Genomic DNA, 26,306 nt, shown 5'->3' on the forward strand with positions numbered 1-26,306 from the left:
CTTTTCAACCAACCTTTCCCAAAGTAAGAAACTGAACCCCTACCAACTGAACTGTCCACAGCTTCGTGGAGCAGCCCTTCACTTCACCTTCAGCTCCCTGGGCCCACACAGAAGGGGATCATGCAAGTGCTCATGGGCAGGCCAAGGAGATCCCATGGAGATCAAGCAGTTTTGGGTTCCTCCAAGTGTACAGGGGAAGAAGCAAGGAAAACCCCAAAGTTCTAAGGCAGTGGTGCTATAATGTCTAATGTACGCCCATGAGTAATGTCTCTCAGTCTCCCCTTGTGGAAACACTAATCTGCCATACTCAGGCAGAAGGGCAACAAAGATGATCTGTGCTCACTTGCATCCCAGGCTGAGAGAAGGGCATGTGCAAAAGTCCTGAGGTAGGAGAGAATATAGGGGTATGAGGGGCTGGAAGAAATGAGTGTGGCTGGAAGAGAGGGGAGGTAAGGGAAAGGAAGAGAGAGAGAGAGAGAGAGAGAGAGAGTGTGTGTGTGTGTGTGTGTGTGTATAGGAGAAGGAGTTGGTGGGTTGGGGTTGTGGGAGGTACAGAGCAAAAGGAAACACAGGGCACCCAGAGCGTGGTGGCCATATTAAGGAGTTTTGTCTTTGGGGAGTCACAGAAGGGTTATAGGCAGGGAGGAGCTGATAAGGTCCTCTCTTTTGCACAGATCCCCTTGGTCGCAGTGTAGGGAACGACCTGGAAAAAGGCAAGCAGGGAGGCTGTGGCTGTGGTGGTCATGGCTTTGACGTAGCAGTGGGAATATGGATGGAAAGGAGAATTTGGGAATTAGCAGACGAGTGAAAATTGGCAGGCACTGGGGACATAAGGTTTTCTGGGAGCTGTGGTCATTGGATGGGAGAAGGAGAATGGCGCTAATGGGTAGTACAGAGGGAGGTACTGACACCTGGCAAAAGTGAAGGTCAAGATTATGCTTCTGTAAAAAGCAGAAATCCCACAATAAAGGACCACGGTACGGTTTCCTGTTAGATTCAATTCCCCCAAAGACCTGGGGATTTACAACCCAGGCCAAAGGGCTCCATGAGAGGTGAGAATGCTTCCCAGGCTGACAGGAGCCTGACACTAGAGCAAGCCCCTCAATAACTTTTTTTTACTTTTATTTATTTATTCATGAGAGACACAGAGAGAGGCAGAGACATAGGCAGAGGGAGAAGTAGGCTCCATGCAGGGAGCCCGATGCAGGACTCAATCCCAAACTCCAGGATCACGTCCTGAGCTGAAGGTGGACACTTAACCACTGAGTCACCTAGGTGTCCCAAATGTTTGTTGAATGAATAAAAGCAAAACTGAGTCTGGAGCTGCCACTTTAAAGCTGTAAGCCTAGGTGATGGCCTGCCCTCCTATTGCTATGACTGTGTTTGAAAAAAATTTTAGACTCTTATTTTACGATCAAAAACCAACTTTGGGATCCCTGGGTGGTGCAGCAGTTTGGCGCCTGCCTTTGGCCCAGGGCACGATCCTGGAGACCCGGGATCGAATCCCACGTCGGGCTCCCGGTGCATGGAGCCTGCTTCTCCCTCTGCCTATGTCTCTGCCTCTCTCTTTCTCTCTCTCCCTCTCTCTCTGTGACTATCATAAATTAAAAAAAAAAAAAAAAAACTTTGTCAATCTTCTTTGTAGTGATTAGGAATCTAGGTCTGCACTGAGGGAGGCAGGCACTTGACAGGATGAGCACTGGGTGTTATGTTATATGTTGGCAAATCAAACTCCAATAAAAAAAATATACAAAAAAGAAAAGAAACAATGTAAGTCAGAAAAAAAGGAATCTAGGTCTGTCAATTCTCCATCAGAAAAAAAAAATCTTAACTTTTATCTACATCTCTCATGCCTGATTATTTTTCTTCATCTATATTCCAATATGCTAAATATTGCGATAATAAATCTAGATAATCTTTGGCCAGCTCCTTTTCTAAGCATACTAAGTGTTCATTAATGCCCGGAAACCAAATGAAACTTCAGTGTTTTCTATGTACTCACAAATAAGATGAATCAAGTTACTTGGGGGTAGGATGGGGATAATTATCTTGATTTATCAGATGAGATAATACACAAAAAAGTACTTTTAAGCCAAAAAGCACTATACAAAATGTGAGCTGTTATTATCACTCATTAAACAAAATTCCAAAGTAAAAAAGGAAATCATTAAAGCCCTCATAAAACATTTATTTATTCTGATGGAAGGAGAAAGGCAGGATGTTCAAGATGGAGCTTTAAAGGCCCTCACATGCCTCAGGTTCCCTGGAGAGCCTGAGACCCCTGTATCCAGCAGGTGCTCCTTGGCCACCAAACCTGCACAGGCCAAACATGAACTCAGAGAGTTGCCAGGCCATGATTACAAGAATAGAAATTTCACTCCAAGCAGAAAGGGGGGCTACTGGGAGATGTCCCCAGAATAAAGTTAGATGGGAGTTACCTCTCCCAAAGGCTACTGTTCAAAGGCACCAGCAAGAAGGAATTTCTATTTCAAGTCAAACATCAGTTACCCTATGAATTAGCCATAGGGAAGGCAGGAACTCAGGGCTGCATCCCCTTAGACCAGCCATGCTTAGTGCCCAACACCCCAGAAATGATCTGCCTGCCCTGAGAAATCTGTGATCAACCAGGGTTACCTCTGAGTAGATGGTATTTGTGAGTGTGGAGACAAATCATATCCATCTTCCTAGATAACTTGAGTGGGACCCAGAAGCAGACCCTCCAGCCATCCTGAAGTAGGAGATGTGAGAGCAGTGAGCTCAAATGCAATAACTCCAGATACCCAGGCCATGGATTTTCAGGAGGTGACATCACACACATGGCCTGTCCCAGGAATCATGGAAGTGACTGCTTTAGCAAATCAAACATCATCTGCACACAGAGAACTACAGCCTGCAGAAAGAAGGTTATCCCACAGCCTGTCTCAGTAGGGGACTAGGGGCTTCCTCCTTTAGCAGAATCTGCTGCTAAAACTCAAGAGTGGAAGGAAGCAAGCCTCTTGTGCCCCCCATTCATGGGGTTTGCTTCTTAATGTCTCCCCATGACCAAGTTTTTCTACTCTTATAAACATAACCAAAAATTTTATAACATATTCACAAAGAAGAAGGAGGGAAGAGTGATAGATCTTTTTTAATAAGTATAACTGACATATAATAGCCTATTAGTTTAAGGCATACATCATAGTGATTTGGTAAATTTATATATTAGGAAATGATCCCTATGATAAGTCTAGTTAGCATCCACTTCTATCGACTATGTCCCCTGAGCCATACACTATAGCCCTGTGACTTTTTACACATCATAAGTAATGGAAAGTAGATGATTATGAAGAGATTAAAGCCGAGAGAGCAAATGAGGAGAGATGAATAACCTAAAAAAAAAAAAAACCTTAAAAATGAGTTAGAATTTCAATATGTAGGAGACATTAAGAATTTTTACCTTAAACAGCGAGATAAAAGAGAGGAGATTCTTTTTACAAATTGCCAGGCAATGAGACAAAGATATAAAAGATGGTAGACCAAAGAAACAGAAGATAAATGGTTTAAACCCCAGAGATGCTAAATTAACAATGTAAAAGTAAATATGAATTTAAGGATTTAAGAGAAGGCATTGATTACAAAAAAGGCAAAAAAGTTTTTTTTTTGTTTTTTTTTTTTAAGACATGGGAGAAATCAGGGGCACCTAGGTGACTAGTTGATTGTGCACCTGACTCTTGATCTCAGCTCAGGTCTTGATCTCAAGGTCATGAGTTCAAGCCCTACTGTGGGGTCCATGCTGGGCATGGAGGCTACAAGGAAGGAAGGAGAGAAAAAAATGAGAAACTTTTTACATCAAATTTTTATTTTAGAGAGGCTTCTGGGGGGCTCAGTGGTTGAGCGTCTGCCTTTGGCTCAGGTCGTGATCCCTGGGTCCTGGGATCCAGTCCCACATCGGGCTCCCCACAGGGAGCCTGCTCCTCCCTCTACCTATGTCTGCCTTTCTCTCTGTGTCTCTCATAAATAAATAAATAAATAAATAAATAAATAAATAAATAAATAAATAAATAAATAAATAAAATCTTTTTTAAAAAGTTTTTATTTTGGAATACTTTTCAACTGGCCACAAAGAGTGTCTGGAGAGTTCCCATCTACCTTGCACCCAGCTCCTGCTCATATTGGCATCTTCTATAAACATAGCACAGCTGTCAAAGCCAAGAACCCAGCATTGGTACATTACTATTAAGTCAACACCAGACTTCATTTGGATTTCACTAGTCTTTTTGCTAACATCCTTCTGTTCTGGGATACCACAGTGGATTTAAGAAGAACTATTTTTAAAAGAAAATCAGTGCAAAATTTGAAAAATGATCCAGATACCTACACAAAAGGAAATACAAAGCACAGAAATGAGTGACAGCTAGTGGAACAGAATAAAAGGCAGAGGAATGTTCCTGAGTGAACTCAGACCACCTGATCAATGACCAGTTGGCACGGCAGAACAGTGGGGGCAAGGGAATGCTATTTGATAAATGGTGTTGGGAAACCGGTTATCCATTTAGGGAGAAAAGAAAATAAGACCCTGCCTTATTCCATATAGCAAAGTCAATTCCAGGTGGATTAAGGACTTAAATATGAAAGGCAAGACTTCACAACTTTTAGAGGAATATCTAGGACAATATGTTTATGACCTCAGGGCAGAAAGAACTGATTAAATACAATTTTTTAAAAGCAAAAACCATAAAGGGAGGAATGATATATTTAACTACATTAATGCTAAAAACTTCTATTCATCAAAAGAGACACTCACCACATATCAGAAGAAGATATTTGCCACACACATAACAAAGATTTAGAATCTAGAATTTTTTTTTCAGTTCCCAAATATCAATAAGAAAAAGAGAGACAGACAATTCTACGGAAAGAAAAAAAAAAAAAAAAAAAAAAAGGCGAAAGACCTAGACATTTCACCGAGGATGAAGCATGAGAGACCAACATACTTGTGGCAAGATCTACAACTTTCTCAGCCATTGGGCAAATAATAACTGAACCTAAGCTGAGATGCCACTTTATTTTCACCAGATGGGCAAAATAGGCAAATGGTCTGGCCATAGGAAAGCTGGCAAAAAATATGGAGCAATGGGAATACCTACGCATTGCTGGTGAGCATAGAAATTGACACAACCATTTTGACAACTGACTAAACATCATCTCAGTCCAGTGGTTCTCAGCCAGGGCTCATTTTGTCCCCAGGGGGACATGTGGCAATATCTGGAGATATTCTGGTTTCTCTGGGGTTGGGGGAGGTGCCAATGACATCTCGGGGGGTAGAGGCCACAGATGCTACTGTACATCCTCCGTTGCGCAGGGAAGTCCCCACCACAAAGAATCATTCATCCTCAAGGGTCAACAGTGCTGAAGTTGAGAAACTCTGATCTTGTCAAGTGACATATAGACTCAGACCCAGCAGATGTTCTCCCAGGAATATTTCTGTGATCAGATTTTCCAACACTTCCCTGATAGAAATTAAGAAAGGCACTTATCTCAAGGAACTAAATCCCAGGCTTTGCCCCAGAGATTCAAAAGACTCAGGATGATCCAAGATCTATAAAGAACTTATTAAACTCAACACCAAAGAAACAAACAACCCAATCATTAAATGGGCAAAAGACATGAAGAGAAATCTCACAGAGGAAGACATAGACATGGCCAACATGTGACTGGGTGATGGGCACTGAGGGGGGCACATGGCGGGATGAGCACTGGGTGTTATTCTGTATGTTGGTAAATTGAACACGAATAAAAAATTAATTTATTAAAAAAAGACTCAGGATGAGACCCACAAATCAGTATTTTTAAAAATATTTTATTTATTTATTCATGAGCGACAGAGAAAGAGAGAGAAAGACAGAGACACAGGCAGAGGGGGAAGCAGTCTCCGTGCAGGAAGCCCGATGTGGGACTCGATCCCGGGTCTCCAGGATCATGCCCTGGGCGGAAGGCAGGTGCCCAACCGCTGAGCCACCCAGGGACCCCCCAAATCAGTATTTTTTAAACAAATGCTCCCCAAATAACTGGTACTGCCAGAGAAGTTTGGGAAACTGTTCTAGATGCTCAAGTACATGGGGAGAATGTCCAAGAATACTTCAGAGTGAAAAACTGGGAGAGAATCCAAATGTCCATCAACAGAGGAATGCATGCATTAGTTGTGGTCTGTTCATACAATGGACTATTACCATATTTCATTGACTTTTAAGAAGCTACTGAGTGTAAGGTCATTAATTTATGAGCCACTAAGAAAGAAAGAGGCTGCTGATTAATCTTTGGCACAGTGCTTTTTTATAGTTAAAATTTTTAATTTAGTGTTATTTTTCAATCTCTCTTAGATTGATTTAGACATATTTGACCATGTATCACACTGCTCTGTGCCCAAGCCTTTCTGCATAGACAAGATGCATAGAGAGTTTCTTGTTTCAAGGCCAAGTGAAAGTGTAATATTTTTGAAGACCTTTCAAACTCCAATTAAATTCAACTCATGTAAGATCAATAATGCACAATGCCTCAGAAGTGACGACAAAAGGAAGAGCTGCATCTCTATGTGCTGGACGGGCAAGCAATGACCACTATAGCCGACCCTGCCAGACAGACGGTGACTATGAGGTGCCAGAGACTGCAAAGCACAGCCCAATCTCAGAGATGCTAATCTGGGGGGAGGTGTAGGCGTTACAGAGTTGGCGCAACAGTATGAGACGGCATAAACATGAATGAACTACAATTATTCCCATAGACTTGAATGAATCTCAGCACCAGAATATTCATTGGAAGGAGAATACGTGCAGTATGATCCCATTTTTATGAAGTTCAAAAACATGCAAAACCAAACTATATGTTGTTTGCGGACACATATACGTGAGGTGCTGAACAAAGAAAAAAAGAAGTCATGGTAAAACAAGTTCGAGACAGCGTCATCTCTGGGGGGAGAGGAAGAGAAACAGGATCAGGAGATGCACAGAAAGGGCTTCCAGGAACTTGTGATATCTATTTCTCAAGTTGGAAGCCAGTTTCTGAATATTTTTATCAGGGGGAAGGGCAAGCAAGGCACAAGCTTTGAGCACAAAATTCAAGGGAGTGGCCAAGACACTTGGGTATCAAGGTAAAAATATATGTTTTTAAAGATTTTATGTATTTATTCATGAGAGACACACAGAGAGAGGCAGAGACATAGGTAGAGGGAGAAGCAGGCTCCCCACGGGGAGCCCAATGCAGGACTCGATCCCAGGACCCCGGGATCACGACCTGAGCCAAAGGCAGATGCTCGACCACTGAGCCACCCAGGTGCCCAAGGTAAAAATATTGTAATGCAATGTTTTTTAAATGAATGCAAAAAATTCATGAACTAAGTATCAAACATTTATAGAAGGACAGGATTCCACCCTGCTCTTTGTTGTTGTTGTTGTTAAAGATTTTATTTATTCATGAGAGACACAGAGAAAGAGAGGCAGAGACACAGGCAAAGGGAGAAGCAGGCTCCACACAGGGAGCCCAACTTGGGACTCAATCCCAGGACTCCAGGATCACACCCTGAGCCAAAAGCAGCACTAAACCGCTGAGCCACCCGGGCTGCCCTCCACCCTGCTCTTATATGACCTTGCCTTGCTAGCCATTCCCTAATCCCAGATCTGGTACAAATAAAACTTTATCAACAAAAATAGGCAGCCAGTGCACAGGCCACAGTTTGTCATTTGATTTTTTAAAGCATTACATTAAAATTTTATTATTCTTCAAAGTGTCTGTAGATTATAAACATACAAGCAGCACATCTACATACATATGGATATATGCAAATGCACTATTTTTTATTTGTGACATGTTTTTTTGTTTAAGATTTTACTTATTTATTTTAGGGAGGAGGGGAGAAGTGCCGTAGGGAGGGGAGAGGCAGAGGGGGGTGGAGAGAGAGAATCTCAGGCAGCCTCCTCGCTGAGCACAGAGTCTGACACGAGGCTCAATCCCATGACCCTGAGATCATGACCTGAGCTGAAATCCAGAGTCGGACATTTAACCAACTGAACCACCCAGGCACTCCTGTGATACATTTTTTTAAAAATATTTTGCAGAAAGAGAAAAGCCAGTGAGAAGAACATCCACACCCAAAGCAACAATGGGCTGAGATAGTTCTATTGGTCATTACCAGGAAGATCAAGTGCTATTTCCCACTGCAAACCCCAAGCAGAGGGTAAGGGGCTTCACTCAAGGCTCTGCCGGCTGCACCAAGGAACCTTCTCAGTCAGCCTTCCCCTGGGGGACAGCATTCTCCAGTTCAGAAGCCTTTTTGCCATCTGTTTTTAAATGTAATCTTTATCTTACTGCTGTGAGGGAGGCAGAGGAAGCCCCAATTTCCAGATGGGGAAACTGAGTCTCGGCAAGGTTAATTAACCTGGCCAACGTTACCCAATAATGGATGGCAGAGCCTGGCTCATCCAGGGGGTTTGGGATCCATTCAACACTCATTCTGTCCTATGCCAGTTGACTGGTGGCCTTTCTGGGTTAAGAACTGCCTTGCCTGGTTTACCATGAAATCAGAAAGTGGGGTGATGCCAGTAAGCAAAGGGAGTTCCAGTGAAGCTCTTTGGGCTACGCGAACGGTTTAATCCGAAGAGCCTGTTGCCACCGTGTCGCAGGAGGCCTGGACCCGTGTGCCTGAGGGTGGGTGGCAGCAGCTGTGTCTAATGGGCTCCCACCCCCTCCTCCACCAAGGGTCCCCATGGGCTGCCTGTCAAGAGACTCTTCCAAGGCAAACAGCCACCCAGGGAGCCAGTGGGGCATTGGGGAAGCAGCACTTAACTCTTTATGGTCACTAGGAGGCCATCTGCGGGGTGATCACAGGAACGCACTGACTGATGAGCAATTTCACAGCTGAGAAGAGCTCACCGTGTTTTCACAAAAAGCACCCCGTTTACTCCCAGACTGATTATGCAGTCGCCGGGAGACTGACTCACCAGCATGTCGGGGCTGAAGATGTACCTCTGAGAGACCCTGGCTAGGGGCTGCCGTCGCCAAGCGCCACGATCTGGGTGGCCTCACAGGGCACAAAGACATCCTCGCCCTTTCAGAGGCTGGAAGTCCGGCATCAGGGTGTCAGCGGGGCCAGGCCCCCTCGGAGACCCCTGACTCCTCCGCGGCCTCCCCCAGCGTCTGGGCCTCAGTCAGTTCTCGGGCTCCTGGGCCTGCAGCCGCCTCCCCCAGTCTCTGCCTCCATGGTCGGATTGTATTCTCCTTGCGTGTTTCTGTCTCTCTGCCCAAATTTCCCTGTTCTTACAAGGACACTAGTTGTGTTGGAGCAGGGACCCGCGCTTCTCCTGCAAGACCCCATCTTCACTTCATTAATTACATCTGCGACAACCCCAGTTCCAAATAAGGTCACACGCTGCAGTCCTGGGGGTTGGGGCCTCCACATATCTGTGAGGGGGATTCATTCCAACCTGTAACAGGCACACCTGTCAGGTAGCAGAAACTGCCACTGAAGGGGATGCAGAAACCGCACAGGTAAGGTACAGCACCTGAGCCGGAGGCTGGAAAGTTTCCCCCAGCACTGAGATTAAACCCCAGATACTAGGGCTCCTGGGTGGCTCAGTGGTTGAGCGTCTGCCTGGCTCAGGGCGTGATCCCGGGGTCCTGGGATCAAGTCTCGCATTGGGCTCCCCACAGGGAGCCCATTTCTCCCTCTGCCTTGTCTCTGTCTCTCTCTGTGTCTCTCATGAATAAATAAATAAAATCTTAAAAAAAAAATAAAAATAAACCCCCAATACCAAACTATAACCCCTGATGGGGCTCCTGCTCACCTCTCCCTCTCCCTCCTGCTCCATCCATAGACTCTTGTGCTCCTGAAACATGTCCAATGCATTCAGCACAGGGGTTCCTTCTGCCTTAAATGCACATCCCCCACCCCCGCACCTGTCATCTGGCTAACCATTCAAGCCTCTCTGTGAAGTGGCTAGGTTAGGTATCCCTGCTCCCCTACCATCCCTGCTCCTCTCTTTTAGTTTTCATAGCATCCTAGACATCCACTCATTGCCACTATAACTGGTTCTGTTACATCTGTCTCCCCTAGCTGTCTGGATGCTCCATGAGAATGGAGATCTTGAATGTCTAGTCATCCCCATATCCCTGGTACCCACCCAGAGAGTAGGCATTCAAAAATATTTCTGGTTGGATGGACAGATGGAGGGATGGCTTTTGAAGTCATCAACTCAAGAGTTACATTGTTCGGAAAGCCACAGTTCCTGGATACAGGTTTTCCTGCTCTCCGCAAGTTCACTGTATGCCACCTTGCTTTTACAAAAGACCCGCATTAGGACCTGTGTTCGCTAAGCGAAAGAAATCCAAAGAGGACTTTCATTTTTACAAAATGTCATTACTTCTTTGCTTCACACCATTTTGGCTCAAAAAATGTTTCAGAAGACTGTCCTAGTTTTGGATAGCAGGGGAGCTCATAATTCCAAAGCCCCTCCAAGACTCCAGAGCTGGCTCTGTAGCATAAAGAAAAGTGGACAAAAGCCCTGGATCTTAAGCAATCATATGTGACCCCAGGCCCTTCCTCCCTCTTGGTGATGCTGAGAGAGCCACGTAATTTCCCTGGACCATGTTTCCTCTTTTTCAAAGTAAGAAAATCAGACCCTACCTCCTCCCAGGACTATTATGATGGGGACTGCACTGCTTGGCACATACAGGTGCTAAATCCATATGGGTAGTGGGAAGGGTCTCTAATTTGTCAGTGAAAGTCAGCCTTGGAATAACTAAACTCAGTTAGGAATCAGGACTTTTGGAATATACCCTTCCCTCCTAAGGGCCCTGCATTTCCCCATTCATTCATAACATTTATAGAAATGCCTAGGGTAGCAGTTTCCAAACTGAGTTTCACGGAAGTGTCTCAGGGTCTCTACTGTCAGGGGACAGGAGGAAGGGATGGGGATGGGACACCAGGTCCCTGCTGCACACAACTCAGAACAACTCCTCTTTTATCTGCTGATTCATATGTTGGAGGTTTATGTAAGATGCTTTTAGAAGAAGGGGCTTGTTTCTAAATAAGATTAATCATCAACCTTTGGAACGCCAATCTCTGACTTGCATTTTATGGACCAGTAAATGTAATAAATAAAGGACTAGAGTTGCCAATGTTTATTTCCAAGGAAAGAAACTACATAAAAAACAATCACCATCTATATAATTACCCATCATTCTATTTTAAAAAGGACATTTAACACCAGAAAGATATGAAGGATATTCTCTCCAACCAAAGGGCTATGTATTTAGTTCACAAACATGGATGATGGAAACACTGTTTCTTGTTTTATTTTTCTCACCCGGCTGGCAGCTGGTTGAAAACATCACCAGGTCACAAGCCTGGTCTAAGGGGCTGGTCTCTGTGCCCTAAATCCATGGGAGCTTTTTGTTAAATCTCCACCCTGAGAATGGGGTAGGAATGAGGTTCAGACGCAGCTGATGCAGAGAGCCAGCACTTAGAACTACCTGTGTCTTTTGTTCTAAACCTTAGGTATGGCATTAACAATTTTATTCTGACACCAACACACAGCGCCTGACTTTGCAGGTCCCCCATGAGCATCTGCTGAGCGAATGAATGACCCCGGGGTGGGGGGCGGCGGGTATCTTAGGCACTCTGGACAGCTGTTGAAGTCTCCTCATTGGTCCTGTCCCCACAGCCTGATCTGTCTGTCATCTGCCCCAGGAACCGCAGCTCTGTCTGCATCTCACACCTGCCTGCCCACCCGCTTCCTCCACCTCTGCAAATGTGCATTCTGGGACCTGAGCAGATGCCTCGGTGCCAGAGCAGGCGAGGATGCAGCAAGGGGACCAGATAATCTGACAGTCATCAGCGGGTTAATAAGCAGGAACGGTGCCGATGGAATACTGCCCCAGCGGGGCTCCAGCACCTGTAAATCACATGGCATCACCTCACAGTCCAAAGCCTGTCTCCTATTTATTTCTGGGGCTCGAGATGAGAAAAGAAAGTTTGCAGTACCTACATGGAAGTCGTAGGTGTTCAGAAAATCCTGCAAAAGCTTAGCTTTACCCATGTAGAAGAGTTCCTGAATACACTGGCTACTCCAGCTGGACCAGTGGTTCTTGACCTTGGCTGCCATGTTGCAATCACCCCCAGAGTTTAAAAAAGTATTGATGCCTGGGCCCCACCCTCCATGGGGTTTGATTCATTGGACTGGGGTGCAGCTTGGGAATCAGAATTTTGAAAAGCACCCCCATCCTGCCAACCTCCCCAACTCCCTGCCTCACCCCCCAATGGTCTGAATGTACAACCAAGGCTGGAACCACCAGGCTAGAAGAGGTTTCTTCTTACTTCATGGCCAGCTGAAAAGCAATGATGAAGGGGAAAAAGATTCCTGACACCCTCCAAAATGGGAATCTCAAAGAAGCAGAAAGGGCAATTCTTATCAAATAGGTTTATGCTCCTCTTCTGAATTAATAATCATTCATATTTCCCTCTGGCTGCTCAATGAGAGAAGCAGATGGGAGCATGCATCACGGGTGTCCTACCCACAGACCAGTGGGATTTTATGAGGGGCACTTGTTGATCTTGCCTGCTCAGTATCCCTATGCTGGGAGTTATATCCCCCCAGGATTCCTCAGAGGTCCATTCCCCCTTAATTGCCACCCAACTGGACTCCACTCCATGGACTCAAGAATGGGCCAGTGACTAGGGCCACATAAGTGAATTCCATCTAACTGACTAGAAAGATCAGTTCAGGATAGACATGTGTGTGCTTTTGTCAGACCAATCAGAGCTAATACTGAAACTCTTTCTCCTGATGCACTTAGATCTATAAAAATGGAAGCCTGGAACAACCAAGGGCCACTAGGAATGGGGAGCCTAACTGAAAATGAAACCCACTAGGAAGAAAGCAGGACAGAGAAAGAAATAGAGAAAGAACATGCCCTGTTGATACTGAGCTCCTGGATCCAGCCATTCCTGACACCCTGTTTGTATCTAGATTTTCTTTTTCAGTACACAAACCAGCAAGTTCCCTTTTATTTGCTGAAGCCAATTATATGATGGGTGTCTATTACCTCCACCACAAAAAGCCCTGTCAAATGCAATCTTGAAGGTCTCTAAGTCAGGTACCCCTCTTTTGCCAATAATCCCCCCACTCCTCAGTCCAGGTTCTGTGGGATTTCCAAGAGGGAGAGAAACTGGGTAAGGGCAGACTGCCTCCTCTCTCTAGACTCCTGAACCCCCCATCCCATACATCTGCTTTCAGAATTATATTTACATATATGCAGAGACCATACTGTTTCTTGGGAGAATCTCTATTTCATTGTCTACCTCTCCACCCATCATCCCTAAAAACAGAATCTCAGACTACTGGGAAGAGGCTGTAATGGAGCAGTCACCTCAGTGTGGATAGGCTGAGCCGTGCGCATGGTGGTCCCTGACAGAAGAAACAGGGCCTTGGCTAAATCCATCCTCATGAGGGTCAAAGGTGAAGTAGCCTCATTAAATACAGTGGAACAAAAAGCCTCACCAAAACCCACACTCTTGGCTCTTCTTGCAATTCCAAATCTAGCACTGAAAAAAACTGCACCTCTTAGAATGGATGTGTGTGTGTGTGTGTGTGTGTGTGTGTGTGCATATATCTAATATATACATATGTTAGTAACATTATGTTAATAACAATTACTGATATTTATTACCAACTCACTACATGCCTGGCACTGTGTTAGAAGTGCATACACATTCTCTGATCTAATCTAGCCATCACCCTCTGAGATCTGACTATTCTAACTTTACAGGTGAGAAACTGAGGCTCAGAGACATCACTTACCTAAGGCCCCCTAGCCTGCAGGGGGCAGAGCCGGGATCTGAAACAAGGTCTTGTTCAGCTCTGAAGCTTAAGCCAAATCTGGCCTACCACCCACATTTATAAATAAAGCTTTATTGAAACAGCCCTGCCCACTCAATTATGTAAGGCTGCCCCTTAGTGAGAAAGTAGCCAACCCCTGGTGCTGGCAGAGGCACAGCCTCTGTGCTTTTTCAATTGCAGCATGCTACCCCCTACCCCAGAAGGTCCTGCTCAGCCCCTGTTTGGGTGACTAAACTTGGTTAGCCTCCCAGGGAGAGCCCGGCTCCTGGGGCTTCCAGACAACAGTGAGACCAAATGCTGCTGGGAAACAGAAAATAATGGGGCAGCAAGCTGGGTGTGCCAATGAACGGCTAAGGCCCTAGGAGCCAAGGGTCTTTCATGATGGGATCGGTAAGGGTGTTCATCCAAAGGAGCATGCCATCCCCTGCCCCAGACAAGACATCTCTGCCATCTGCCCCTGACTCCTTCTCCGCAGCACTTAGCACCAAATGCTAGGCCTTCCTCCCATGGGACAGGTGCTCTGGTTTCTGTGGGTGAGGAGTAGTCTTCCCTCCCTCCAGCACCCCCTACCATGTCCAGACTCTCTCTACCAAGGAATGTGGCACAGAGTGGCCAGCAGTGCTCAGGAGGCTGGAGAAGATGGGTCACCAGGACAGGAGGGAGAGGAGAGAGAGAAAGGGATGGTGAGAGGCAAATGGAGAGAAGAGATGAGAGACAGAAAGGCAGATTGGCAGAAAGCAGGAGGGGGAAATGGATGCGGGTGCCAAGTGCCCACCCGTGCCTGCCTGGCGATGCCCTGGCTTTCAGCAGAGGAAAGAACTGCTTTAACTGCTTTAACAGCCTCAAACAGCAGCATGGGGCCTGGTGAGATGCTTGCCACTTTCATCTCTGGCCAAGAGGAATGTGGCCTGAGATGAAGAGCAGGTTCTCAGATCCTGCCCAGCAGCTGGTGAGGCCTGGATATCAGAGCAAGGATGTGTGCTGGTAATCAGCCCGGGGCCCCAGCCACCGCTGGTGGGCTGCTGGGACGAGGCTGTCTGAGGGCTAGGAAGCAGAAGGCAGCCTGTTATTTGGAGAAAAAGGACTCTCCCCATTCAAAAGGAGAAACAAATAAGCAAAATGCCCAGGGTGAAAAATCAGTTTTGAAAGCTACACCCTAGGAGCAGATGTATATCAGGGAGGATAGTCTCTGTGGCACATGAGTGACAGTGGAGGTCAAGAGGGGGGCCCCAGGACACAGTCCTGAGGGTGGAAAGGAAGGCTGACTCCACCTCTTAAAAAAGTTCCTGTTACAAGAATTAGCAAAGGACATCCCAGGTATGGTGGGTCTGGTCACTAGTTGGTGGCCCCCCCATGCAAATGTTGCTTAACCTATGACAGAATTTGTAAAGCATTTCCTCCGTTGCCAATATGTTAAAAGTTGTGTAATTGCCCACAGAAGTCTGGCTTCTCTTGGAAAAATTGGATGATCTGGTGACACTTTGTCCACTTCCCATAGAGCAGCAATTGGCTATGAGTGGTGACTGCCTTCTTTAGAAGGGGTGGGTGCTCTGTGTTTTTCCACAGTCCTCACCTCTCCCTACTGCCTGACACCAAGGGCATCCTTCACCCCCACCATGTCCCAAATGCAGATTTACTGAGTAATGAGCATGTCCCTAGCAGGAGGCACTGGGCTTTATTTATTCATTCAAAACATACTTCTCAGCATCCACGAAGTGCCAGGCCTTGAGGATGCAGCCATGAACAAGACAGACAAAACATCGCCTTTCTGGAGCACACCACTTGGTGAAGAAAGCTGACCTTAATCCAACTAACACTTCATCTCCTATAGTCTATACAACAACCATATGATGACAATATGGTTACACTCACTTTACATACCAGGAAACTGAGGCTTGAGAATTTTCTTATGTTTAGAGAAGTAGGCATCTACATTTAGGGATGTCTGAGAATATTTAACAATCGTTATGGGATGGGCACTGACCAATCAGAACACACGTCCAACCAATCAGAACACAGGCCCAGCTAATCAGGAGATATGCTCAGCCAGTCAGAACACAAGCCCAGCCAATCAGATTAAATAGCGTTACAAATGCATAACAGCCCAACGTCTGCACCGCCTGTCTGTATTGCTTTTTACTGGGCAGAGATAATGACATTTTGTCCATCTAAACAATTTCTAGTTTTCAGACGGTGGTCACAGACCTCCCAACAATGAACATTCCCGTGAGATGGGCAGATAATCACTGGCATGCCCATTGGCCAGATAAAGAAACCAGGGCTCAGAAATGTTGAGCAATCTAGCAAGGGCCACATGGCCAGGGGTAGCAGCCCTGCGAGGAGAACCCAGATCTCCCAACTCCTGGCCTAGCGGTTTTGGCTGTGTCTCATGTGGCTTCTAACCAACCAGACTGCAAGTTCTCTGAGGTCAGGGACGGTAGCAAACATTTATTTGATGCCTCCATGATACTCAGTGCTATGATCTGAATGTCTGTGGCCTCCAAATTTCGAATGTTGAAATCCTAACCCTCAATGTGATGGTCTTAGGAAGTGGGGTCTTTGGGAGGTACTTCAGTCATGAGGGTGGACTCTCATGAGTGGAATTGGATGTATAAAAAAGAGGACCCAAAGGGCTTACAGGCCCCCTTCCACCATGTGAGAAGACAGTAAGAAAACACTGGCCAGGAGAGGGCCCCCACCAGAACACTACCATGCTAACACCTTGATCTTGGACTTCCCGGCCTCTAGAACTATGAGAAATCAATGCCCGGTATTTATCAGCCACCCAGTCTGTGGTGTTTTGTTACAGCAGCCCTAATGGACTAAGACCCTTAACATATCAGGAATTCAATCAGTACTGACTACCCCATTCAGACATGGCGGTGGGAGGAGTGATGTCCAGCAGAAACCGACAAGGATCAAAATTGACCAAAACCCAAAGACCATACAGGAGTGTTGATGACTACAACACTTAGGTAGTGCTTTTTACACACTAGGCACCATGCTCAGCACCCTCTCACTTCAGCTTAGAAACCATTCCACAAGAAAGGCATATTATGCCTATTTTAAAGATGGGGAAACTGAGGCTCATAGACGTTAGGTAAACAGAGATAAGATTCAAACCCAAGCTTGTCCAACTCTCAGCTTGGTGCCTGGCCAATAGTGGGGTGCTATTGGTCTTGGGAATGGCCCTGAGCCTCTCCCCAGCACCATGGGTTAACCTTCTCTGGGAGGCTGTGTGCGTCCTAGAGACTCCCAGGGAATGTCAGAGGGATAGTAAAGAAACTCCTTGCCAGGGATCACAGAGAAACACAGTCCAAGGGAGATGTTGGAGAACTGAAAGGGTTTTCTGCATAGCATGGAGACATGGCCCCACTAATTTGGATAATGAACTGACTTGGTCATGTGGATGTTCCTCAAAACCTCTAGGATAGGGATCCCATTATTCATTGTTACTCTAGTGGACACTGGTTATCAGCTTCCCTGGCATTCATTCTCCATTCTTAGATAAAACCCACAATTCCTAAGCCCAAAAGAAAAGATCAAAGCCTAGGATTAAGCCAATAAGTTAACATCCCACAAGTCTGACCCCACTGATTGGTTTAGAGGAGAGCACATGGCCATGTTGATTTGAATCAGTGCATTTCAGACCTAAACAATCTCACTCTCCCATTCTGTACCAGAGTAGGGAAGGGACCTCCAGGATCATCTTACTACCACATGGATCCTAAAAGTGAAAACATCCTGGGGAAGAGGCTAGTCAAGAGATACAGAGAGACTGAGTCCTGACATGAACTGAGCCCCCCTGATCCAGCCATACCTGCAGCCTACACAACCCCTGGACTTTTCAGTTACATGTGTCAATACATGACCTTATTACTAAAAAACAAAAAACAAAAACAAAATAACAAACGCACAACTTGGATTGTTTGTCACTTGTGAGTGTTAAGCTCTATATTAGTACTACCACCACCATGCAGTGATAAAGACTACCCTGTTTCCAATTAACAAAATGGTTTTTAGCAGTTTTGCTTGAGTGCCTGTTTCTTTGGTCAGGTAAGGCAGGAGACTACCCATAACATCCCAAAGACTGCATCAAAGTCCAACAACTTCAGCCCCTGCCTCAGTAATGCCAAATTCAGCCAGCACCACAGCTCTGGATGATAACAGAATCCTTTCTCTTTTGTCCTCTAGACCCTGAGTAACTGAAGGCTCACAGTGCCAGCTACAGGGTGAATGTTCAAAAATGTTGTTGTCCGTTCAAAAACATTTACATGTTCCAGCTCCATGCAAGGCACTGTGGATACAGTAACAAGCAAGAGCAAAGTGGTCACAGCTCTTGAGAAACTGATAATGGGGAACAGGACACTAAACAAATACTCATATAAACAAACAGATGGCTGTGGATTATGATAAGTGCTTCAGAAGGAAAGCACAAGAGACAAGAGAAGATGTAACTGACATAACTCGGGGAGTTAGGAAATGCTTTCCCAAGGAAGTAGTGATTGAGATGAAGTGACAACAATGACAGGGTATCCAGTAGCCCATGCATTCAAAACAGGAGAGGACGCAGTTCACTTAAGATCATGGTAGAAACCATGAGGGCCAGATCACTTTGGTGGACTGGATATGGGACTAAAATGGATATAGAAAGATCCATTTGGAGACTACTGAATAGTCTGGACCAGGGTGGTGGTGATAGAGGAGGAGATGGAAAGAACTGGAAGAAGAGAACTCACAATATATAACCCCTGAGCCAAATCTGGCCCCTTGCCAGGCTTTGTAAATAAAGTTTTATTGGAACACACATCCACACCCACTTTATTAGAAGACAGTCTATGGCTGCTTCATGCTTCATGGCAAAACTAAGTAGTTATAATAGAGACCATATGGCCTGCAGATCTGATAGTATTTACTACCCGGGCCTTTACAGAAAGTTTGTCAACCGTTATTTAGAAGGTCAACTCAACAAGACTTGGATATGGGGCATCATGGAGAGGAAGGGCCAAAGATCACACCTAGATAAAATACAGACTTGCTCAGTTGGGTAGATATAAAAGATGAGGCCACTAGAGATGAATTTTTTTCTTGGGGAGGAAAACAAATTTGATAAAAGCAACCCAGGATGGGTAACCTGGGTGGCTCAGTGGTTGAGTGTCTGCCTTTGGCTCAGATCGTGATCCTGGGGTCTTGGGATCAAGTCCCACACCAGGCTCCCTGCAGGGAGTCTGCTTCTCCTTCTGCCTATGTCTCCACCTCTCTTCATATGTCTCTCATGAATAAGTAAATAAAATCTTAAAAAAAAAAAAAAAGCCACCATGCCCCAACTGGTGTCTCCTGGAAATGAAGTCCGACCAAATTATGTGCAGAGAACACATGCGACTTAGAGTCTAAAGGTACCATGGTTTCTAGTCTCGGTTCTGATGAGTTGTATAAACTGAAGCCAAGCATGGATTTCCCCTCTTGGAATATCTGTTTCTTCATTTACAGAATGGGGATGCGGGAACATGGGTGAGGAAAATGAATACTGGGTGTACATCGCGTAGTTCTACAGCCACATTACTTGTTACTTCTTTTCTCGTTGCTATAAAATTGGTTGAAGTACTCAGCCAGGGGTTGGGGGATATTACTGGGACAAAGGTACAATCAGACACACTCCTGATGACAGGGAATGGGTCTGCCCATGCCAACAATGTGTACCTGACTAAGAATCAGGACTCATTCCAATAGATATAAATGATCCCCTGGCTGCTAATGCCAACCACTTACCAACCAGTTTTTGCTGCCACAATTCCTGATGGGAGCAATCATAACAAAAGGTCTAAGGTTGTCTATTGCATGCTGAGCCCAAACTGTTTGTGCTAGGGCAAGAACTGCAAAATTACAGAGAAGAAAGGGTTGATGATAAAAACCCAGAAGCTGCCTCACCTAGAACATTCATAACTAACTATATGCATGCACCACGCACACACACACATGCATGCTCACACACAATTACCAGCCCTCTGTACACACAAATGGTGTCACCTTTTAAAGAAAGGTACTGTTTCCTTCCTCTAGAGCACATTCAGTAGCAGCAGACTCTATAATTTTACAATCATCTTGGCATAATGGAGAAAACTATTAGTTAGGCATAAGGAGATCCAGGTTCAAATCTCAGCTCTGAAACCCTAGGCAAGTTCCCTCTACTCTCTGGCTTCAGTTTCTCCATCTGTAAAATAAGGGCTTAGACTCAGTGATTTCTCAGTTCCCTATTAGGCCTGAGCTCTATGATTTTAGAACAGAGGTTAAAAATTGAGAGCCCCAAGACCAAATACAGCCCACAAATCTGTGGGATTAATACCACCTCAAACAGTGTTAAAAGACTTTTCATTGGGTGTTAGCATTTTAAAATTGGGAGATTTCTCATAAAAGTCACAGTCTCAGGACACCTGGGGGGCTCAGTGGGTTAAGTGTCTGCCCTCGGCTTGGGTCATGATCTCAGGGTCCTGGGATGGAGCCCCAAGTAGAACTCCTTGCTCAGTGAGTAGCCTGCTTCTCTCTCTCTCCCCTTGCCCCGCAGCTTCCCCACCATTATACCCCCTGTTCGTGCTCTCTCTCTCTCTCTCTAATAAATAAATAAAACCTTAAAAAGAAAAGTCACAGTCTCTGACTTCTTTGGAAAAATTTAAACACCTAGTCCATAAAGAGGGACTGCCCTGAAAAGCACACACCACCACATAAGTAGAAATCCTGCCCAAACCGCACAGCCTGTATCTAACATGGAGAAATGCAGACAAACCCAAATTGAGAAACATTCTGTGAAGAAGCTGGTCCTCGCTCCTCAAAGATGTCAAAGTCACAAACAACGAAGAAATGCTGAGGAACTATTCAAGCCTGACACAAGGACTTAATGCAATATGAATCCTGGATTGGATCCTGTGCCAGAAAAATAAATTGCAATGAAGGATGCTATTGAGACAATTGCCAAAATAGGAATATGGTTAGATGAAAGTCTTGAATCAGTGTCAAGGTTACTGAACCTGGTGCCTCTGTGTACCTCTTACATAAGAGTGTAGATGATCCAGTCCCAAATGGTTGACAAAAATGAGAGAGAAAACAAGGTGGGGGATTACAGAGGAAGCAAATGTAAGGAGATGTTAAAAATGGATGAATCCCAGTAAAGGGGGTACAGGAATCCTTTGTAGTGTTTTTGCAGCTTTTCTGTAAGTTTGAAATTATCTCAAAATAAACAATTTTTTTAAGTTGTCATATAACCAAATGATTCTCAAATGTTAGTGTGCGGAATCCCCTAGAGTTTTGGTGAATATTCAGATTGCTGGACTCTCTCCTCAGAGCTTCTGATTCAGCAGGTCTGGAAGGGGGAAAGTAAGAATTTGCATTTCTAACAAGCTTTCAGGTGATGCAGACGCTGTTGGCCTGGGACACGCTTTGAGAAGCCCGGGTACAATCTAGCTTAAACGGTGGAAGTGATTATCAAAAGAACAAGACGCAGGATGAGTTTTTTTAAAGCAGGATTGACAGAGAGATGGCACAGGGGACTAGTATTCTGCATTACGAACCTTTGTGGATTCTACTGGTGTCCAGGTACACATATCTTAATGGCTATAAGCGCCCTAGACCAGCACCTGTCCCGCAAGTGGCACATGGTCAGTATGGGTTAAGGACCTGCTAAATTATAGCAAAATTTCTAAAATACAGCAAAGATGCCAGGCAACAGGGGTGCTGCCTTGTATCTGCTGGGGGGAGGCGAGATGAGGAACAGCACTTTTAACCTGCTCATTTGAGAAACATTCTCTGGGACCCTCCTATGTGATAGATGGGTTCCCCCTTGAAACTGCCACCATTGAGTCTGGCCAGACAGAGATTTCTCAAAAATCTCAAAATTCTGAGATGAGAACATGGTTCAGGCAGCAAAGTTCTGTCAAGACATGCACTTCTCGTCGTCCTCTTCAAGGGGTAATGAACCTTGGCCTCAAGCCTCATTAAACCCCATTATATAATCACCCCCATCCCGAGTCTCTTTATAACCCTCCAGTGGCTGGTTTCTTGGGACCATGTAGTTCAGCTTCATCAGTCTTTATTGCTACCTGCTGCCTCCCTCAACAAATCAGGCTTCTGACTCAGCCTCAAGGCACACGGGGACCAAGCCCTCAGCTGAGGGTCAACTCTGTCGCCTTGTGTCCATGAAAAAGCACAGGAAATGCTCAGCAAAGAGATGAGGAGAGCACGTCTGGTGAGACAGGACAAGGGGAGGGCACACCATCATTCAAGACACCTGCGAAGGACTATATTTTATAGGATGGGGGCCGTGTATAAAACCCCAGCTGGTGCCATTAGGACCAAGAAGGGGAAATCTGGAAATCATTAGTCATCTGTTCCCTTTGGGAGCTACTGCCCTGAAGTCCTAGACCCCATAGGCAGCTAACGAAGAAACACCCAGAAAACTGCAGGTGGGAAAAGTAGAGCATCATTCCTCATCTTCTACTAAAGATGTCCAGGATAAACGAGTTGCAGAAGGTATTTGCAACTCATTCTTTTGGCTGTGTTCTGCAGCTGCCTGGCCCCTACAGGCACAGCCACCACCTGGGACAATGGCCCCTGAATATCGACACCGGAGTCTGGCAGGGTAACAATTTGTCAGCCAGCATGGGTGCTGCTCTCTGAGTGAGCACAGCATGCTGATAAACGAGAGGCATCCTTGGGGCAAGGTGGAACCCCACAACACAATTCCCCAAAGAGGCAAGGATGCCAGAAGGGAAACTGGCACAAGTTAAGGTCCCTCCAGGATAAGCAACCAGGTCTCAACGAAGACAGCATGGCAGTTGTGTTCCTCAGCACCATCGAATGGGGACTTGAGAATGAAGGCAAACTCCTACCTGCCCTTGTGATCTTGGGCCAGCTACTCAAACCCTCCCAGCCTCAGTTTTTCATCTGGAAAATAGGCATAAGAATAGAAACTACCTGATGGAGAACTGGGAAGCTTATATAATGCAAGTAAATTGCTTTGCCTGAATTAACGGTGCCTGCAACATCGTCAATGCACAGTAAAGGCCAATTGCTATTATTATCATCATTTTCATCATTGTTACAAGTTATCCCATCATAGGACAGGCAGCAATCGCTGCCAAACCTACCCTTTATGACACTTCGTGCTCTAAGCACCAGCCCCTGTGCTGGGAAACTTACACCCATTCCTCATTTTGTCCTCACTACCTCCTTGCCAGGTTAAAACAGACTCAGGGGGCTCAGTGAGTGCCCAACGACATGTCAGCAACCACTTAGTTGCTATACTCCCAAAATCACTTCCACCAACTGGTAATGAATGATGATGAGTCATCACTCTCTCCCATCTAGACAGTATTTTCTGCATTCTGAAGAAGACTTTTATTGGGGATTATAGTGGCAGCCTGATACCCTACAAGGAGCCACCAGCACACAGCTTGTTGGACCAAAACTGGTCGGTGGGTAGGGGGCATCCGATCAGACACTATCTGGGCCACACGACATGCCCAAACAAAACACAGAAGAAATGCCTCAAGGATGGGAAGATAAGTCCATTGTTCTCTGCTTCTTTGGGAGGTAGGTTCACTCCTGAGTCACCATCTTCCACTGAGTGGTAGGGTTTAGTAACTTGTGTTTTGACCACAGTTAGCCTCAGAGAAAGGTTCCTCTGAAAGCTGGGGCTCTGACACTCCCTTCTCTACCCTGCTCGTCACTCCCAGACCAGGAACACAGGGTAAGCCCAAGGAGGGGAAGTCCTTCTCATGACCCATCGGAGGAAGCAGGGCACCCTGAGGGTCTGAGTCTCTGCCACTCTACAGGCAGATCTGTCTAATGCTCTAATGCTGTCCCCAGGTGTCTCCAGCAGGGGTAACAAGATGGTGGATCACAGTGCAGCCACAGCCAGATCTGACAGTGACAAAAGGACAGACAGACTCAGCCTGGTAGGGACACAGCTTCAGCAGCTCCCTCCACTGGGTCAGAGGGAGGAAGGCTGGCACTGGGACCCAGAGGCAGAAAGGTCTTTTCTGAAGCTCATAGTAAGGGGAGAACAAACAAGGGTGACCCAGTGCCTGACCCACGCATCCTCCCAACTGTCCCAGCCCAGAGTCCTCAGACCAGCATTCTAAGTGATCAAAAGATTTAGTAACCCAGGAAAAGCCCACTGGGTTAGCCTTGGAATCACAGAGTTTCTAAGCTTTGGACTGGACCCCTGTGGAGTCATTTATTATACAACGAGGGAAACTGAGACCCAGACAGAGAAAGGAATTCGCTTCACCAAAGAACAAGGATACAGACTAGAGTTGAAACTGGATTCAAAACCCACAAGGCGGGCAAGATCATTTGTTCTTTTGAGTCTCAGTTACCTTATCTATAGAATGGGAATTATAATGCATGTCTCAAAGTTTGTGGTGAGTTTGAACCGTGGTGAGGAAGAGACAGAGGTCACACAAGCAATTGGTGGCATCATGGAAACTCTAACAGAGAGCTTCTCATTGCCTAACCTGGAGCCTATTCTATTGGGCTACCTCTGTTTCCATCCTTCGTTAGGATCAGCGGAAGTGGGACTGGCCCATGGGATTCCAGGTAATATTTGGGATACACACTAATTCTCCTGCTAAGATCCAAATGTTACTTTTCTCCTTTACGGAAGATCAGAGGGCGACCTCTCTTCATACAAGGACTGGGGCCGTCCAAACAGTAAACTGTGCTTCTGTAGCCTCTTAATGCTAAGGGCTGATTTTAATTAAGGACTTTGCTCCTACTCACAGGCAAGTGGAGCAGTCTCTCCTCTTACATGGAGACCAGGGCAGGCATGAAAAGTCGGGAGCCATGGTGAATCTTCCCAAGACTTTCTGGCAGGAGAGGAGGGGTCTAAATGAATAAGTATGTGGTTTTTTAAGCAGGCTGAAGATGTTTCTGTTCTGGACAGAGCTAAAGTGCAGAGCTGTGGTCAAGCCCCCAGAGAGGGCCATGGTAATATCACTCATAGGACAGTGATGCCCAGAGACAGATGGCTGCTGGAGGCAGCCACCCGGCGTCATGCCAAGGTAAATTCCAAGCACCCTTAGGGCCATGGGGAAGTATGTGTGTATGCTGAGGGGGGGTGAACTGAAAGACATTTTCCCACAGCCCCCTAATTAATCATAAAGTCAGAGGATGTAAATGCTGCCAGGGAAAAGGACCTCATAAACATCATAACAACAGCTACCATGTATTAATAAGCACTTACCGTGTACCAGGCCCTGTGCAGCTGACTCGACAGGCAGGAGCCGATCTAATCCTCACAACCACCGATAGAATGCATCTACGGTTAGCCCCATTTTACAGATGAAGAAACTGAGGCTTAGAAAGGCTCTGTACTTGCTCGAGGTCAGGCACATGGCTCAAAAAGAAACAGAGCTTGGCACTGGTACCTGGCATCACCCTCCGGGGCCATGAAATCCTGCCTCACCCTGCTGCTATGACACATTTGATACGTCATCACCCCTTTTCCTTGTCTGGGCTCCCAGGCCACCCTCTGACTGCCACACGGGCCTACCCCCACAGAGTATTTCTGGTCTGACAGTGATTTCTCTCGACAAATTAATAAATTGGCCTTCTGGTGTTGATATGTGTCATGAGTCTATTTTAGTTTGCTTGATTCAGGACCTGTGCCCCCCGGGCACAGACACAAGCCAGACTAGCTAGAAGTTCTCCTAATTGATGTCCACATTGGTCACTTCTGTTTCTTCTGGTCCCTGCCGTGGATGCACAATGCACATGTGTGGACTGTAAACAGTTCACCATTCTGCCCAGGCCTACCATCCAGTGGGGCTAAAGCAGAGCATCTGAGCTCAACAGTCTTGATACTGGACACCATGGTGGAGGTACAGTGTGCAATTTTCCAAGGAAGAGGAATAACAGATTTCATGAAATTCATGGTGGAGGGTCCATAGCTTCCCTAAAAAAAGTTCAAAGACCCTTATGCATAGGTAAAGAAGAGAATCCCACATTTAGAGAAAGGCCCCCAGCTGAATATTTGAGGGATCTTGGATCAAATCACATGTGGTGGTAAAGCTTATCCATTCTGGAGTTAGGAAGAGCCAGCTTCCAAGCTTGCCTCAATGACTCAACAGCTGTGTGACTTTGTCAAGTTATTCAATGTTCCTGAGCCTCTGTTTCCTCATCTACACAATGAGAACAACTCGTCCGCACAATGGCTTGTTGCAAGAACCAAATGAGGTCATGCGTGGGGGTTATGAGCATGTACAGGTGCTCAGTGAACATTGCTTCTCATTTATCAGAGCAGCAGCATGATCACCCCATGGCTGTACTGGGGACCCAGGGTTCCTCCCTTCCTGCTCTAGCAGCCCCTCCTCCTCCTCCTGAATTCCCAGTCCATAAAAGTCGTTATCTGAGCTAGAGGACGGGTTGGGCTTTTTTTTTTCAGGG

General features: G+C 45.9%; 1 protein-coding gene across 15 annotated transcripts in view; it reads right to left on the bottom strand.

Moving 5' to 3' along the window:
- KSR2 (kinase suppressor of ras 2) overlaps window positions 1-26,306 on the bottom strand; it is a 442,470-nt gene that overhangs the window by 146,398 nt on the left and 269,766 nt on the right. The window lies entirely within an intron of this gene.

Source organism: Canis lupus, chromosome 26 (genome assembly GCF_003254725.2).
Source record: "Canis lupus dingo isolate Sandy chromosome 26, ASM325472v2, whole genome shotgun sequence".
Classification (NCBI taxonomy): domain Eukaryota; kingdom Metazoa; phylum Chordata; class Mammalia; order Carnivora; family Canidae; genus Canis; species Canis lupus.